The 15058-nt window shown below is 34.6% G+C and overlaps 1 protein-coding gene across 22 annotated transcripts in view; it reads left to right on the top strand.

Moving 5' to 3' along the window:
* Positions 1–15058, top strand: part of LOC118155298 (uncharacterized) — a 409919-nt gene that overhangs the window by 67540 nt on the left and 327321 nt on the right. For 21 of the 22 annotated variants that reach the window (XR_013526816.1, XR_013526819.1, XR_013526821.1 and 18 more), the window contains one exon: positions 10223–10453. The exons of the other annotated variant lie outside the window; for it this stretch is intronic. The gene's annotated coding sequence lies outside the window, so the exon portion shown is untranslated. The remainder of the gene's footprint in view (positions 1–10222; positions 10454–15058) is intronic. 22 annotated transcript variants of the gene reach the window in all.

Here is a 15058-nt window from a genome sequence, read left to right as displayed (position 1 = left end):
AGCACTTAAATATACAATTTGAAACTATGACACTACCAGAAGGAAATATTGGGAAAATGCTTTAGGACATTGGTCTGGGCTAAGAGTTTTGGTTAAGACCTCAAAAGCACAGGCAATAAAATAAAAAATAGACACATTGGATTACATCAAGAATAAAGCTTCTGCATAGAAAAAGGAAACAATCAACAGAGTGAAGAGAAAACCTCTGAAATGGTAGAAAATGTTTGCAAACCTTCAGAAGAGATTAATACTCAGAATATATAAGGAATTCAAATGACTTAATAGTAAAAAAAAATCCCTAAATAATCTGATTTTAAAATGGGCAAATGATCTGAATAGGCATTTCTCAAAAGAAGACATGCAGATGACCAACAGGCATATGAAAAAATGTTCAACATTACTAACCATCAGGGCAACGCAAGTTGAAATCACAATAAGCTATCATCTCATCACAGTTAAAATGGCTTTTATCCAAAGGACGGAAAATAACAAATGCTGGCAAGGATTTGGAGAAAAGGGAATGCTAGTATATTGCTGAGGGGAATATAAATTAGGATAGTCATTATGGGAAATAGTATGGCAGTTACTCAAAAAACTACAAAGAGAACTACTGTGTGATCCAGCAATTCCACTGCTGGGTCTATATCCAAAAGAAAGAAAATCAGTAGATCAAAGAGATATCTGCATACTCATATTTATTGTAGCATTATTTATGATAGCCAGGATGCCAAATCAACCATGTGCCCATCAACTGATGAATGGATAAAGGAAATGTGGTATATATGCACAATGGAATACTATTTGGCCACAATAAATAATAAAATCCACTATTTTTAGCAACAGATGGAACTGGAGGTCTTTATTTTAAGTGAAATAAGCCAAACACAAAAATACCATTTTCTCACTCATATGTGAGAAGGAAAAAAGTTTATCATAGAGGTAAACATAGTATCGTGGTTACCAGGGACTGGGAAGGGTGAGGCATAATAAAGCAAGGTTGTTGAATAGATAAAAAACATAGTTAGATAGAAGGAATAAGTTCCAGTGTTTAATATCACAGTAGGGTGACTACAGTTAACCTAAGTTATTATATATTTAAAATAGGGGAGGATCTGAAATGTTCTCAACATTGAAAAATAATAAATGTGTTAGGTGATGGAGATACTAATGACCTTGATTTGATCATTAGACATTTTATGAATTTATCAAAATATCACATGGACCCCATAAATATGTACAATTATGTACAATAAAAATTATGTAAATTTATGATATGTAACATGTTTTGTAATATGTACACATTGTATACATATATATGATAATATATGTGTTAATTAGCTTGATTTAGCCAATCAAGCTAATTAACATATATATTATCTCAAACACATCATCCATTTGTGGTGAGAACACTTAAAATATACTCTCTCAGCAATTTTCAAATACATAATACATTATTTTTACCTATAGCCTCCATGATGCATAATAGATCTCTTAGCCAGCATCTCCCCAGTCTCCTTCCACCTCATCCCTGGTAACCATCATTCTATTCTCTATTTGTGTGAGTTATACTTTTTTTTTTTTTTTTTTGAGATGGAGTTTTGCTCTTGTTACCCAGGCTGGAGTGCAATGGCATGATCTTGGCTCACCGCAACCTCCACCTCCTGGGTTCAGGCAATTCTCCTGCCTCAGCCTCCTGAGTAGCTGGGGTTACAGGCACGCACCACCATGCCCAGCTAATTTTTTGTATCTTTAGTAGAGACGGGGTTTCACCATGTTGACCAGGATGGTCTCGATATCTTGACCTTGTGATCCACCCGCCTCGGCCTCCCAAAGTGCTGGGATTACAGGCTTGAGCCACTGTGCCTGGCCGAGTTATACTTTTTTATATTTCTTATATGTGATCATGCAGTAATGTTCTCTAGTTTCATTCATGTTGTTGCAAATGATAGGATTTCCTTCTTTTTAGAAGCTGAATAATATTCCATTGTGGATATATGCTACATTTACTTTATCCATTCATCCACTGAAGGACACAGGTTGATTCCATATCTTGGTTATTGTGGATAACGCTGCAATAAATGTAGGAATGCAGATATCTTTTTGACATACTGATGTCATTTCCTTTGGACATATACTGAGCAGCTGGACTTCTGGATCGTATAATAGGCCTATTTTTAATATTTTGAGAAACCACCATAATATTGTCCATAGGTCTGTACTCGTTTACATTTCCACCAACAGTTTACAAGAGTTCCCTTTTCTCCATATTCTCACCAACACTTGTTATCTTTTGTCATTTTGACAATAGCCATTCTAACAGGTTTGAGATGATCTCTCATTTTGGTTTTAATTTGCATTTTCCTGATGATTAGTGATGTTGAGAATTTTTTCATACACCTGTTGGTCATTGTGTGTCTTCTCTTGAGAAATGTCTATTGAGGTTCTTTGCCCATTTTTAAATTGGGTTGTTTATTTTCTTACTAATGAGTAGTTTGTGTTCCTTACATATTTTTGATATTAGCCCTTATTGCAAGAATAATTTATTAATATTTTCTTCCATTCCATAGGTTGCCTCCTCATTTTGTTGATAGTGTCTTTTGCTGTGCAGAATACCTTCTAAGCTTTTTGTCTTGGCAATTGATTTGAATGCTAAATTGATCTATTGTCTATATATATATATTATGTATATATATTTAAATAAAAACATTTAGAATTATAAATTTTCTCCAAGAATTGCTTGGGTTGCATTTTGATATACTGATCTGTGGGACTGTCCTTTTAAAACTAATTTCAAAATATTTAAAAAGTTTTCTTATAACAATCACCTTTAACTCCTAATTTATTCAGAAGATATTTTTAAGGTGGTTCCACAGTGTAATGGTGAGCACTCTGGACTCTGAATCCAGAATATATTTTTAAATATTTAAAACTTTATTTCAACTTTTCTATAAGTGTGTTTTTATTATTATTCTCATTAAGTAGCATTTAGAGTTAATATATTAAAACATTTTAGTTGAAATTATATGATCTATGTTTAGAAATGGTCTATAAATACATTTGTTAGATTAACTTAATAATTGAACTATTAGATCTAGTAATATTTGGAATATTCTAGTAATAATGGATTATTTAAAAATATTCCATTACATTTGTGGATTTAATGATTTCTTCTAGTAATTCTTTCAGTTTATGCTTTACATATGTTAAAACTATATTACTATTCTTAATTAGATGTTTATCAGTTTATAGTTGTATTTACTTTGTGGCTTTCTATCTTTTATCTTTATGCCATGTTACTCTTAATCTCTTAATGCATTTTGCCTTTAATTTTGTTTTACCTAACAATAATATTGCTTTGCCAGTTTATATTTATATTTATTTATTTGCCTATTTATTCATTTAACTACTCAGTAGCAGGTTTAGTGAGGTAAAATACACATAAAATAAGCTGTTTATATTTACATTATACAATTTGACATATAGACCTCAATCAAAAGAATAAATATGTTCATCATTCCCACAAATTTCCTTGTGCCTCTCCTTTCTCATCCTTTCTACCTCCTCCTCTGGAAACTACTGCTCTTATTACCATAGATTAACTTTTTCAGAATTCGTAGAAGTTTAAAGTTTTATATAAAATAATTGTAAAGGCCCGGCGCGGTGGCTCATGCCTGTAATCCCAGCACTTTGGGAGGCCGAGGTGGGTGGATCACGAGGACAAGAGATCGAGACCATCCCGGTCAACATGGTGAAACCCCGTCTCTACTAAAAATACAAAAAATTAGCTGGGCATGGTGGCGCTCTCCTGTAATCTCAGCTACTCAGGAGGCTGAGGCAGGAGAATTGCCTGAACCCAGGAGGCGGAGGTTGCGGTGAGCCGAGATCACGCCATTGCATTCCAGCCTGGGTAACAAGAGTGAAACTCTGTCTCAAAAAAAAAAAAAAAATTTAAAAACAATTTTATGTAAATATTATCATACATAAGTACTCCATTTTTTTATTCACATAGTATAATTATTTTGAGATTCTTATTTGTAGCATGTGTATTGATCTTGCTTTTTCTATTTAATCTGATAATCTCTGTCTGAAATGGGGTGTTTAGATTATTTATATTTAATGTAAATATTGAAAATGGTTGTGTTGAAACTTACTTTGTGGATATTTGCTTTCTCTTTGCCTCACCGAGTCTCTTTACTTCTTCTCCTTCACTAGCTTCTTTGGATTAATTGGACATCAATTATTATTTTATCTCTTTTTTTGGCTTATTAGTTATCAATTCTTTATCTATTATTACAGTTGTTGCTTTAGGGTTTATATTATGCATCTTAAATATTTCACAGTCTACTTTGAACTGGTATTATACAATTTCATGTGTAGAATAATTATTTAAATGCATTTCCTTTTAAGTTATTAAAATATCCATATTAATAGAATTTCTAATGGTCTAATTTTTATTTTTTCTGTTCTTAATGTCGCTTTTTTCAGTTTATAATTTCTTTGTTCTATATTCTTTTATTTTTAATTTGAAACCCTAAATATAATTTATGTTAAAGTTACTTTGAGATTTCTTCATTACTTCTCTCTTATTGTGGCTGAATTTATCTCCCTTATTGTTAAGTTCATGGCTGTTTTTCTACATGCTCTGAGTTGGTTTTCCCACCCTTTCTTCTCTAATTCTTTACCCTTCATTTATTTAGCAGGTGAGTATTTGCATCCACCTGGTTTACCAGGTGTTGTTTTGATAGCTCCCCCTTTCTTTTGATTTTGGTCTTAAGGAAGATACAGCCTTGGACCAGAAAGCAGCTTGGCTCATGTACTCTGCTGCTGCTGCTGCTGCTGCTGCTGCTGCTGCTTCCTCCTCTTGTTCTCCTCCTCCTCCTCCTCTTCCTCCTGCTCCTCCTGCTCCTCCTGCTCCTCCTGCTCCTCCTGCTCCTCCTGCTCCTCCTCCTCCTCCTCCTTCTCCTCCTCTCTCTCTGTCTCTCCTCTGTGTGTGTGTGTGTGTTTGTGGGTGGGTGGGTGTGTTATTTTTAGTACAGTGGTTTTCAACTACCTTTAGACCTGGAAGCATCTACAACTTTTCTCAGCCTGTTCTCCAACAGGAAAGCCTGCTTTAGTGATGAATTCAGTCAGAGATTTTCTCTTTCTTCCTTGTAATGAAAAAATGTCCTGTTGTTCCCTGTTCCTCTGCAGTAGTTGAGTATATGGTTATTTTTGTCTGCTTATAGACCTGGAGTCCAGCAGGCCCTTGGCTTCAACCTTGACCATCATTGTGAGTTTCTACTCCATTTCTGGTTCAATGGACTATATATCTTGTTTTGGGGCCTAAGTATGTCTTTAATTTTAAATATTTTATTTTTCATTTTTTTGGTGCAGTACAAGAAGCTCAAAATACAAACTCATAGAGCCATATTATTTGGAATCTGCTCTTTATCCCCAAGACATTGATGACAAATTGTTTTATTGTCATTACCACAGCAGAAAAAGTACTGAGAGAAAATTCTGCCAAAAAGTGGCTGTAACTCTCTCTACTTTGTTCCTAAGCCTCTTGCTTGTGATGCAGATATTCTTAGTCCTGTCCTCAACTCCATTCAGATTTACCTTTTGGTGTAAGAATTAGAGAAGCAGAAAATCAGTTACTGGTCTGGAATGACCAACACTATAGGATCATTGGTAGTTTTTTTTTTTTTAACAGTTACTTTTTAAATAAAAAAAAATTGAACAGGAAAAAATGATTAAATTACAGAGACCTCCCATTCTCTGTGTAAGATAAAGTTGTTCAGTGGAGTTAGAAACAAATCCAGTCTTTCCTGGGTGTTCTGATCCTCTCTCTGGAATTAGCACTTTACATCTTAAGATTCCTGTTGTCAATCACTGCTTTCCTGTACCAACAGGGAATCTCACAATTATGTAACATTTTCTTTTTAACCTAACTGAAACAGTTTATTGTCTACTTTCATCATGTGTAGTATTTCAAGTGGTTCTCTTTTTCTCAGATAATCTGGAGATGGAAGGAAAGAAACACCTCATTTTTGTTATTATCTTTCTTAGCAAACTCTTACGTTCTCACTAAAGCTCCACAAACATGACAACACATGCATCAGGCCACCTGCTTCTGTTTGTGTGGCATAAGTAGATTCCTCTCAGTAGTAACATTGCAGTTACTATAAAGTATCTGAAATTATGAGGGATTCTTCATGTGGTTTCTTTTGGAAATTGATTTGTTTGCATTGGTAGAATTTATGCCTTGATATTTGAATTTCTAATAATTTAAGGAAAAAGCTTAGATGAAAGGGAACAAAAAATCTTCACTGAAACACAGAACTGTTTAGCAATAATTAATAAGTAATTTTCTATGATCATCTAGCTATTGAGCTCTTCTCTTTCTTTGATAATTTCTAAGAACCTGGATACGGGAACTAGACTAAGTTCAAATGATTCTTCTATTTATTAGCTATGGGGCCTCAATCAATTTACTTAACCCCTCTGTACTTTGCTTTTCTCATCCATTAAATGGGGCTTGAGATTATAACTACTTCATATAGATATTGTATGTATTTAATAAATTCATACATGCAAAACACTTTAACTGTGCCGAGAACATAGTTAATGCTTAGTAAATAATGCTAAATTATTTTTTATTGTCTACTATATGCAAGACTTTATTTTAGGCAATAAGGATACATTGGTGATCATGACAGAAAAGTTCTCTGCTATCAAAGAGCTTTAGTGGGGAAAAACATAGTAAATAAGTAAAACAAATTATTGAGATAATTCTAAGTATTAATAAGTACCATAAAGAAAATAAAAAAGTTTATAATTTTCAACACTGGAATTGAAATTGCTAACCAAACACTTATTTTGTGGTTGAGCAAAATAGGTGGGCCCAGTGATAGATAGTATCACAAATTCTCAGAATTGTACATAATTTGACCTGGGACCATATAAAAGATATGAAGAATGGGTCTAGAGCATCAGCCTAATTCTGTGTGTGCCAGACACTTGTATTGGAGGCTTACGTCTTCATCTTTAGTCAATCCTCTTCTGTTGCTATGGGCCACTCTTCCTGCAAGGATTTCTCCTTTTGCTGCTTACTTTATTATTCTAAGTTTAACAATATACATATAAATGGGATCATTTGCTTCCAAATTCACCGTTCCAATGGGCTGCAGTCTAGATGAAGGCTGAATCAATTATTATTTTGTTTATCTTGCTCTTTATCTTGTATTAGACTTGATTCCAATGGGTATATGTCATAACTGATTAGTCCACATACAGGAGTAGCAGAAATTGAATTACTGTAGAAAGCCATTGAGGTTATAAAAATCTGTAGCAAATAAATAATGGGACAATTTATTTTGCCTATTGTTCATTAGGTTGGACTCATTAGGTTTCATAGGTAGAATCATAAGGCCAAAAATGATAATACTTCTGAATCTGCAGTTTATTGCCAGAAGAGGACACACTATGGCAAGATCATAATATATTAGGACATTGGTAAGCAGTAGGGATATTCATTGCAGCCAGAGGCTACCTCACAGCAAAGAGTCTGGGGAAGCCAGTAGTAACTTCCCGTCATCCTCTCACAGCAGGGCTGTATCAGACGCTCTTTCCTTTTCAGATTAGAAACAACTAATGTGTGCATGGAACACCACAGGACCAGAAAGCCCAACACTGAGTTTCAGGCAGGGCTCTTGTACTCCACTGGCATGTAGGCACTTCATTGCTATGTTACCAGAGCCAATGTAGGACTCCTCTGGGGGTCTCGTTGAAACTGGGTGCACACCATCAATCTTGCTGATAGGCTAGTATAAATTAGCCCCAAACAACACTATTAAAAACTGCATTTCATGCCTTGACCAGATGTCAGTGTCCTGCAGGTAAATCTCTGATTTCAGAAAAACAGCTCAGGCCAATTCCAGACCTCCTGGGATTAACCCTCTTAGCACACCTATTTTAATGATGAATTAAATCTAATCCCTTTAAGGTTTCCATAGTTTCCTCTATATTTGGTATAGAAAAAAATTACTGCAGATTTCTGAGTAAGGGTATTGTATAGAATATTAATGTAGCATTGCTCTGATGAATCTGGATAGTAGAAATGCAGAGTGGTGGGTTTCGACTGATCTCTAATAAACTTCTCAGAGTATTAAGAGATTTGGGAAGACTTAAAACCTAAAGCAGTGATCTCTAGGTATCATTAAAGATTCATTAGAGTAAGTCACACCACAGAAGTTAATTTTATTTTCTGATATCTACATAACACAAAAATGTTCTGCTTTTAATTTCAAAGCATTCGACAAATGCTTTTGTGGTATTTTTGTGGACAAGAGGAAGGAATATGGTCCAGACAAATGGAACTTACATCTAGTAATACAACCTGAACCTACATTGTTCTTGCTAATGAATTGGTGCTAACTTGGGGGCAGATCTCAAAGAGGTATTCCATTTAATCATTATAGCTAACAAGATACAAATCTGGAAGACACAGCTAACATATTCCAACAATGCAAAGAGATGGCGATGAGCTATATAGCTGGGCCAAAATGATTTAAATTGAATATAATTGATGTCCATCTCTCATTTTGCAACAGCTAATATTCATCAAATACTTACGAGGTGCTAGATACTGTCAGGCCTTTTCAAATGTCAGCTCACCATGTCCTCACCACCTGATGAGGTCAGTATTTTTACTGCCTCCAGCACTTAGATGTACTCACAAAGTTCAGGAAATTTAAATAACTTGCTCAAGGTTTCAAAGCTTTTTCGTGGTGAAAGCAAGTTTCACAGGCAATTTGACTCTAAATCTCATGTCTCAGTTAGATTCAGGGTAAGGATTGGGGAAAGTTAACTAATAATCTTAGTAAAATATTTTAAATAGCCAACATGCTCACTGTAAGCCCTATGAAATAGCTTCTGCAGCTACTGGCAAACAGATCGCATTAGTTTCCATCTCTTTTTTTTCTCCATTCCACTGACATTTTTTAAAGAGTAGGTAATAAAATCTGGTTCTAATAATGGTATTCCTTTGCTGAAAATCTTTCGATAGCTCCCTTTTACCTAAATTCTTTTGCTGAACTTGCATTCATAGCTTCACCTCACACTACCCTTCCCACACTACCCACTAGTCACTTTAGGCCGCTTTGCACAAACTCATTCTGAATGTCCTAATTCCTCTGCAAATTAAATTTTTGACACCTTTCCCAGGTGAAATGCTGCCTCTTCCAGGAGTAGCTAAAAGGCTGAAAGAACTTTCTAACAAGAGTAAAAATTATTATCATGATTATTTTGTATTAATTATTCATGTACCAAAGGATACCACACACTGATTTTTTTAGTTCAATCACCTACTGAGTCTCATTCTTGCTTTCTCTTGAGAGAAATCAGACTCTCATATGCTGACCTTTTGTGCAAAACTAGATAAAGCATGAGCACAATCTGTCTGAAGCTCTTGCAAGAAAGCCACCCATGAACAGCTGTTTGTGCTGTGATAAAGCTTCCCTGGAGTACTGTGGCTCTCGGATGGGGCTACATAGTCCTGTGTGATTTTGTCAGAGATTCAGAAGTGGGATTGATTGAACTTAGAGTCCAATCAAAGTTGTCAATAACCTGTGACATGGGTTGGCTCTGTGTCCCCACCCAAATCTCACCTTGAGTTGAGATAATCCTCACATGTCATAGGAGGGACCCAGTGGGAGGTAATTGAATCATGGGGATGGGTTTTTTTCTTTGCTATTCTCATGATAGTGAATAAGTCTCATGATATCTGATGGCTTTATAAAAGGGAGTTCCCCTGCACAAGCTCTCTTGCCTGCTGCCATGTAAGATGTTCTTTTGCTTACCCTTCATCTTCTGCCATGATTGTGAGGCCTCCCCAGCCATGTGGAACTGTGAGTTCATTAAACCTCTTCTCTTTATAAATTACCCAGCCTTGGGTATATGTTTATTAGCATTGTGAGAACAAACTAATACAACCTATTCCCAAACACTGTCTACAGCATGTCTCCCAAGAAATTTTTTAATCTTCCCTGATGCCCCTGTTCATGTATGTACTTTTGTCCTCTGTTTCTTATTTGCTTCAAAACATGTGGTGCTTATCAATGAAGGAATATTTGACACTAAATATTTTCTATAATTTCTAAAAAATTATAGAAAACATTTTCCCTATCTCAATTCCAAGGATAGAAGTAATTCTTTATTTTTAATTTTTTTTTTTTAACTACAGCATTCATCAGGGATCTTCTTAGATTTGACCAAACATTAAGACAAACCACACTCTGGTTTGCTACACTTGACATCAGTCCACTCAGAGGACCCAGGACAACAACCAGAGCTGGTCCATAGGGCAGCTTCAGATATTTCGCTCCACAGCAGTCCTTGCAGCAGTCTACACAGCAGAAGGCACAACTGCCCATGGTCAACTCACTTATGAAAAAGTGAAATCCACGTTGCACAGGTGCGGGGGCTGCCCTGGCTTGAAAACCTCATGCCTGACAGGAACCAGTATCTGTTGTGATAATTCCATAGACAGAGCTTTCAGAGTCTCTACTCAGGGCAAGCCAGTTATAAGTCAGCACATTTAGAGAAACCCAAAGTTTGGCTTCACATCAAGGATATATAGCTCTCCCAGGTTGGATACAATCTGTCTATCAAGGGTCACTTCTTTTCATCATAATCAGTGCTGCTTAATAACATAGTTGACAACTACCATCTTTATTTCTTTCCCAGGTGACAGCTAGGATGTGAACCAAAGGTCATACCCTCACATAGAAACAAAAAGCATTTTGTTAACCCTTTTGCCCAAATATAAATTTATCGTAAATGTTATAATTACTTTTATTTTTTTGGACTGGTTGCAGGAAGTTTGAAATGTGAATTGCAAACAAGGGGTGAGGGAATCCTAATCATGGAGCATTGATTTGCTCAGATGATATTTGGATTATCTTGTTATCACTTACAGCTTTTTGGGGTGGCATAAAGCAGTAGCATCACAGTTTTAAGAAACTTTAAAAAAGATGAGTACTGTATTTCCCCTAATTATAATAGATTTGTTGAGCAATGACTCTCAGTCAAATACTTTAATTATGCTAGCTCGAGGAATCTTTAACATGATATGAAGTGCCTCTATTTTGTTAATGAGAAATTAGGACTTGGAAGATTAAACCATTTGGCTGATTCCACGAAGACAAATCCATACATGCTATCAATCAACTGATTTAAGATATTGCCTTTAGAACTTACTAATGAGTATTCACAGTTTTCAAAAGCTATGTATATTTTGTCATGTTCACTTAAGATAATGTCATAAACATTTTCAATAATTTTACCTAGTCTTAATGGTCATCATATATAAATACCAGCATATTGTTCTAATATACTGAAATATAATAATTTACTTAACAATACCCTCTTCTCACAGATATATTTTAGTTTCATTATTTCATCTCTGTAATTAATGTTGCTAGGGGCATCTTCCTGCATGTAATTTTTTTGGGGGAGTTCTTCGGTTACTTATCTCGTGATTTCTTCTGCTGTAAGGAGGAGAGAGTGATCATTTTTTTCCTAGATCTGATACAAATTATATTCTGCTAATTTTACTATTGTTTGACTTTATTTACATTTTTATTCCATATGGATTTATTTTGACTTTTAGAGAATGATGTGGATTCAATTTTTTTTTCCTAGTTGCTAACCAGTGTTCTTATTCCTTATTTAAAATGATTCTTTAATATTGTTTGTAAGAGTATAGTTGTAATAGAGGAAGTTCCTAAATATTTTGAGTCAATTTCTGATCTTTCTCTTCTAATTCACTGAAAGATATATCCTTCTGGGAAATAGTATCACGGAGTTTCAATTATTGTTTTGTGTAATACATAATTCGCTTTCCCCTTATACGCTGTTGATGTTTTGTGGCTATTGCTTGATATTTTCATTTGTTAGTTTTTCAAAATAAATTTCAGAATCATTTGGCTAAGTTCTGCAACATAAGAAAATCCCGATGAAATTTTAATTGGATTCCTCTAACTCTATAAATTAACCAGTCTAGACATTTTTGCAACATTTTGTCACCGCTTTCTGAAATACAGTGCACTTACCTACATGTTTCCCTTTCTCTCTCTGTCTCTCTCTCTATACATATAAACATATATATGTCTTAATTTTATTTTGACTTTCTTTAAGCTAGGTTGGTTATATATATACATATGAACATATATGCATGTTCTGTAATTATTTCATTTTTCACTATACCAAATGAAACACTTCTTTTTTCCATTGTGTTTAAAAAATTGTATAAAATATATTTTTTGACATAATATTACATGCCTACATTTAAATGTCTTATGTTTCAAAAATTTTGGCAGTTTCAAAATAATTTTTAGGTATACAATATTGATTTAAAAAATAATTGCTTTGTAACTTTCCAATACTTAAACAATTACTGAATTTCCCAGAACTTGCCAAATAACAATATCCTTAATTTGTTCTTGATTTAAAAGGATTCACTTTAAAAGTAAATGGAGAGATATGTATGTTTTGTTCAATAAAAAAGTAATTTGTAAAATTAAAGTAAATAATATTTTATCATTAAATTTTTTGGGGGGACAAACTACTCTGTAACAAATACAAATGAATTACTCTATTTTTTCTATTTATTAAAATAACAAAAAATTACCAAAGATATTTTGCATCTGTTGAAATGATGATGTGATTCCTATTATTTAGCCCATTTATATTGTATATTACAGTTATAGATTTCCTAATGTTGAGCTATGCTCTTTAATACTCTGAATTAACATTTCTGATATAATACTACTTGGTCAATGTATAAAAACAATGTTTTAAGGGGCTTCTTAACAAGTTAGAGTTAACTCACAAGTTGGCCATTAGGGTGGTGAAAGATGTTGAGAATGGCATAATCTCTTTAGCCTGGAGAAGAGAAAACTTAAATTACTTGCTTTAGAAAGAAAATCATGGTAATTTTTAAGTTTAAAGGACTTTTATCAGAGAAGATTATTTTAACTTAAAAATTTTCCAGAGGAAAGAACTAGTTAAAATGGGGTTAGAGAAATACAGATAGAAAACATTTTCTATTAACTTCAGAGTTTTAAAATTTAAATATCCCAGTTCAAATGATTTAGTCTCGTCATCAATATAAATGTTGAAGAAGAGGGTGGATGATCTTTGATCTGTAGAAAATCTTCAGCATAGGTCGAATTGTTGGTCTAGATGACCTTTTAGGTAGTTTCTAATTGCAAAACTATGAATCTGATTTTTTGCCTAAAGAACACATTATGTGTTATTATTTCTATTCTATAAATAGTTTTTGAAACCAATATGGTAGGCAGAATTCTAATATGCTCCCCCAAATTCCTGGCCCCTAGTATATTTGTTTTTAGATAAGAGGGTAGAAAAATCACTCTGTCATAGGCCTCTTATAAGTAGGGGGTGTAAAGTCCCTCAGAAGAGCAGAGAGAAAAAGAAAACCGCAGAAACTTAGATACCTAGAGACTGTGAATAATTTAAATTGAGAAAAAATGAGGATTAAATGTCTTAAAGAGAGTATAGAGTTGGTAGAAAGGTACATTCTGGAAAGTAATGAAAACTAATGTAACCATTTTATTTATGTATTTATTTTTATTTTTATTTGTTATTGTACTTTAGGCTCTGGGTACATGTATAGATCACGCAGGAATGTTGCATAGGTACATACATGGCCATGTGGTTTGCTGCCTCCATCCCCCATCACATATATCTGGCATTTCTCCCCATGTTATGCCTCCTCAACCTCCCTACCCCTGACTCCCTCACCTAATTTCCCAACAAATTCTAGTGTGTGATGCTCCCCTACCTTTGTCCATGTGTTCTCATTGTTCAACACCCGCCTATGAGTGAGAATATGTGGTGTTTGATTTTCTGTTCTTGTGTCAGTTTGCTGAGAATGATGGTTTCCAGATTCATCCATGTCCCTACAAAGGACATGAACTCATTGTTTTTTATGGCTGCATAGAATCCCATGGTGTATATGTGCCACATTTTCCTTGTCCAGTCTATCATTGATGGGCAATTGGATTGGTTCCAGGTCTTTGCTATCGTGAACAGTGCCGCAGTGAACATATATGTGCATGTGTGTTTATAACAGAACAATTTATAGTCCTTTGGATATATACCCAGTAATGGGATTGCTGGGTCAAATGGAATTTCTATTTCTAGGTCCTTGAGGAGTCGCCATAGTGTCTTCCACAATGGTTGAACTAATTTACACTCCCACCAACGGTGTAAAAGTGTTCCTATTTCTCCACATCCTCTCCAGCATCTGTTGTCTCCAGATTTTTTTAATGATCACCATTCTAACTGGCATGAGATGGTATCTCAATGTGGTTTTGATTTTCATTTCTCTAATGACCAGTAATGATTAGCATTTTTTCATATGTTTGTTGGCCTCATATATGTCTTCTTTTGAAAAGTGTCTTTTCATATCCTTTGCCCACTTTTGAATGAGGTTGTTTGTTTTTCTTATAAATTTGTTTTAGTTCTTTGTAGATTCTGGATATTAGCCCTTTGTCAGATGGGTAGATTGCAAAAAATTTTTCCCATTCTGTTGGTTGCTGGTTCAATCCAATGATTGTTTATTTTGCCGTGCAGAAGCTCTGAAGTTTAATTAAATTCCATTTGTCTATTTTGGCTTTTGTTGCCAATGCTTTTGGTGTTTTAGTCATGAAGTCCTCACCTATGCCTATGTCCTGAATGGTTTTACCTATCTTCTAGGGTTTTTATGGTGTTAGGTCTTATGTTTAAGTCTTTAATTCATCTGGAGTTAATTTTAGTGTAAGGTGTAAGGAAGGGGTCCAGTTTCAGCTTTCTGCACATGGCTAGCCAGTTTTCCCAGCACCATTTATTAAACAGGGAATCCTTTCCCCATTGCTTGTTTTTGTCAGATTTGTCAAAGATCAGATGGTTGTAGATGTGTGTCATTGCCTCCGATGCCTCTGTTCTGTTCCATTGGTCTATATCTCTGTTTTGGTGTCAGTACCATGCTGTTTTGATTACTGTAGCCTTGTAG

The sequence above is a fragment of the Callithrix jacchus genome, chromosome 1 (assembly GCF_049354715.1).
Source record: "Callithrix jacchus isolate 240 chromosome 1, calJac240_pri, whole genome shotgun sequence".
Taxonomy (NCBI): Eukaryota; Metazoa; Chordata; class Mammalia; order Primates; family Cebidae; genus Callithrix; species Callithrix jacchus.
Note: the sequence above shows the minus strand (reverse complement) of the source record. Positions and strands in the feature narration are given on the sequence as shown.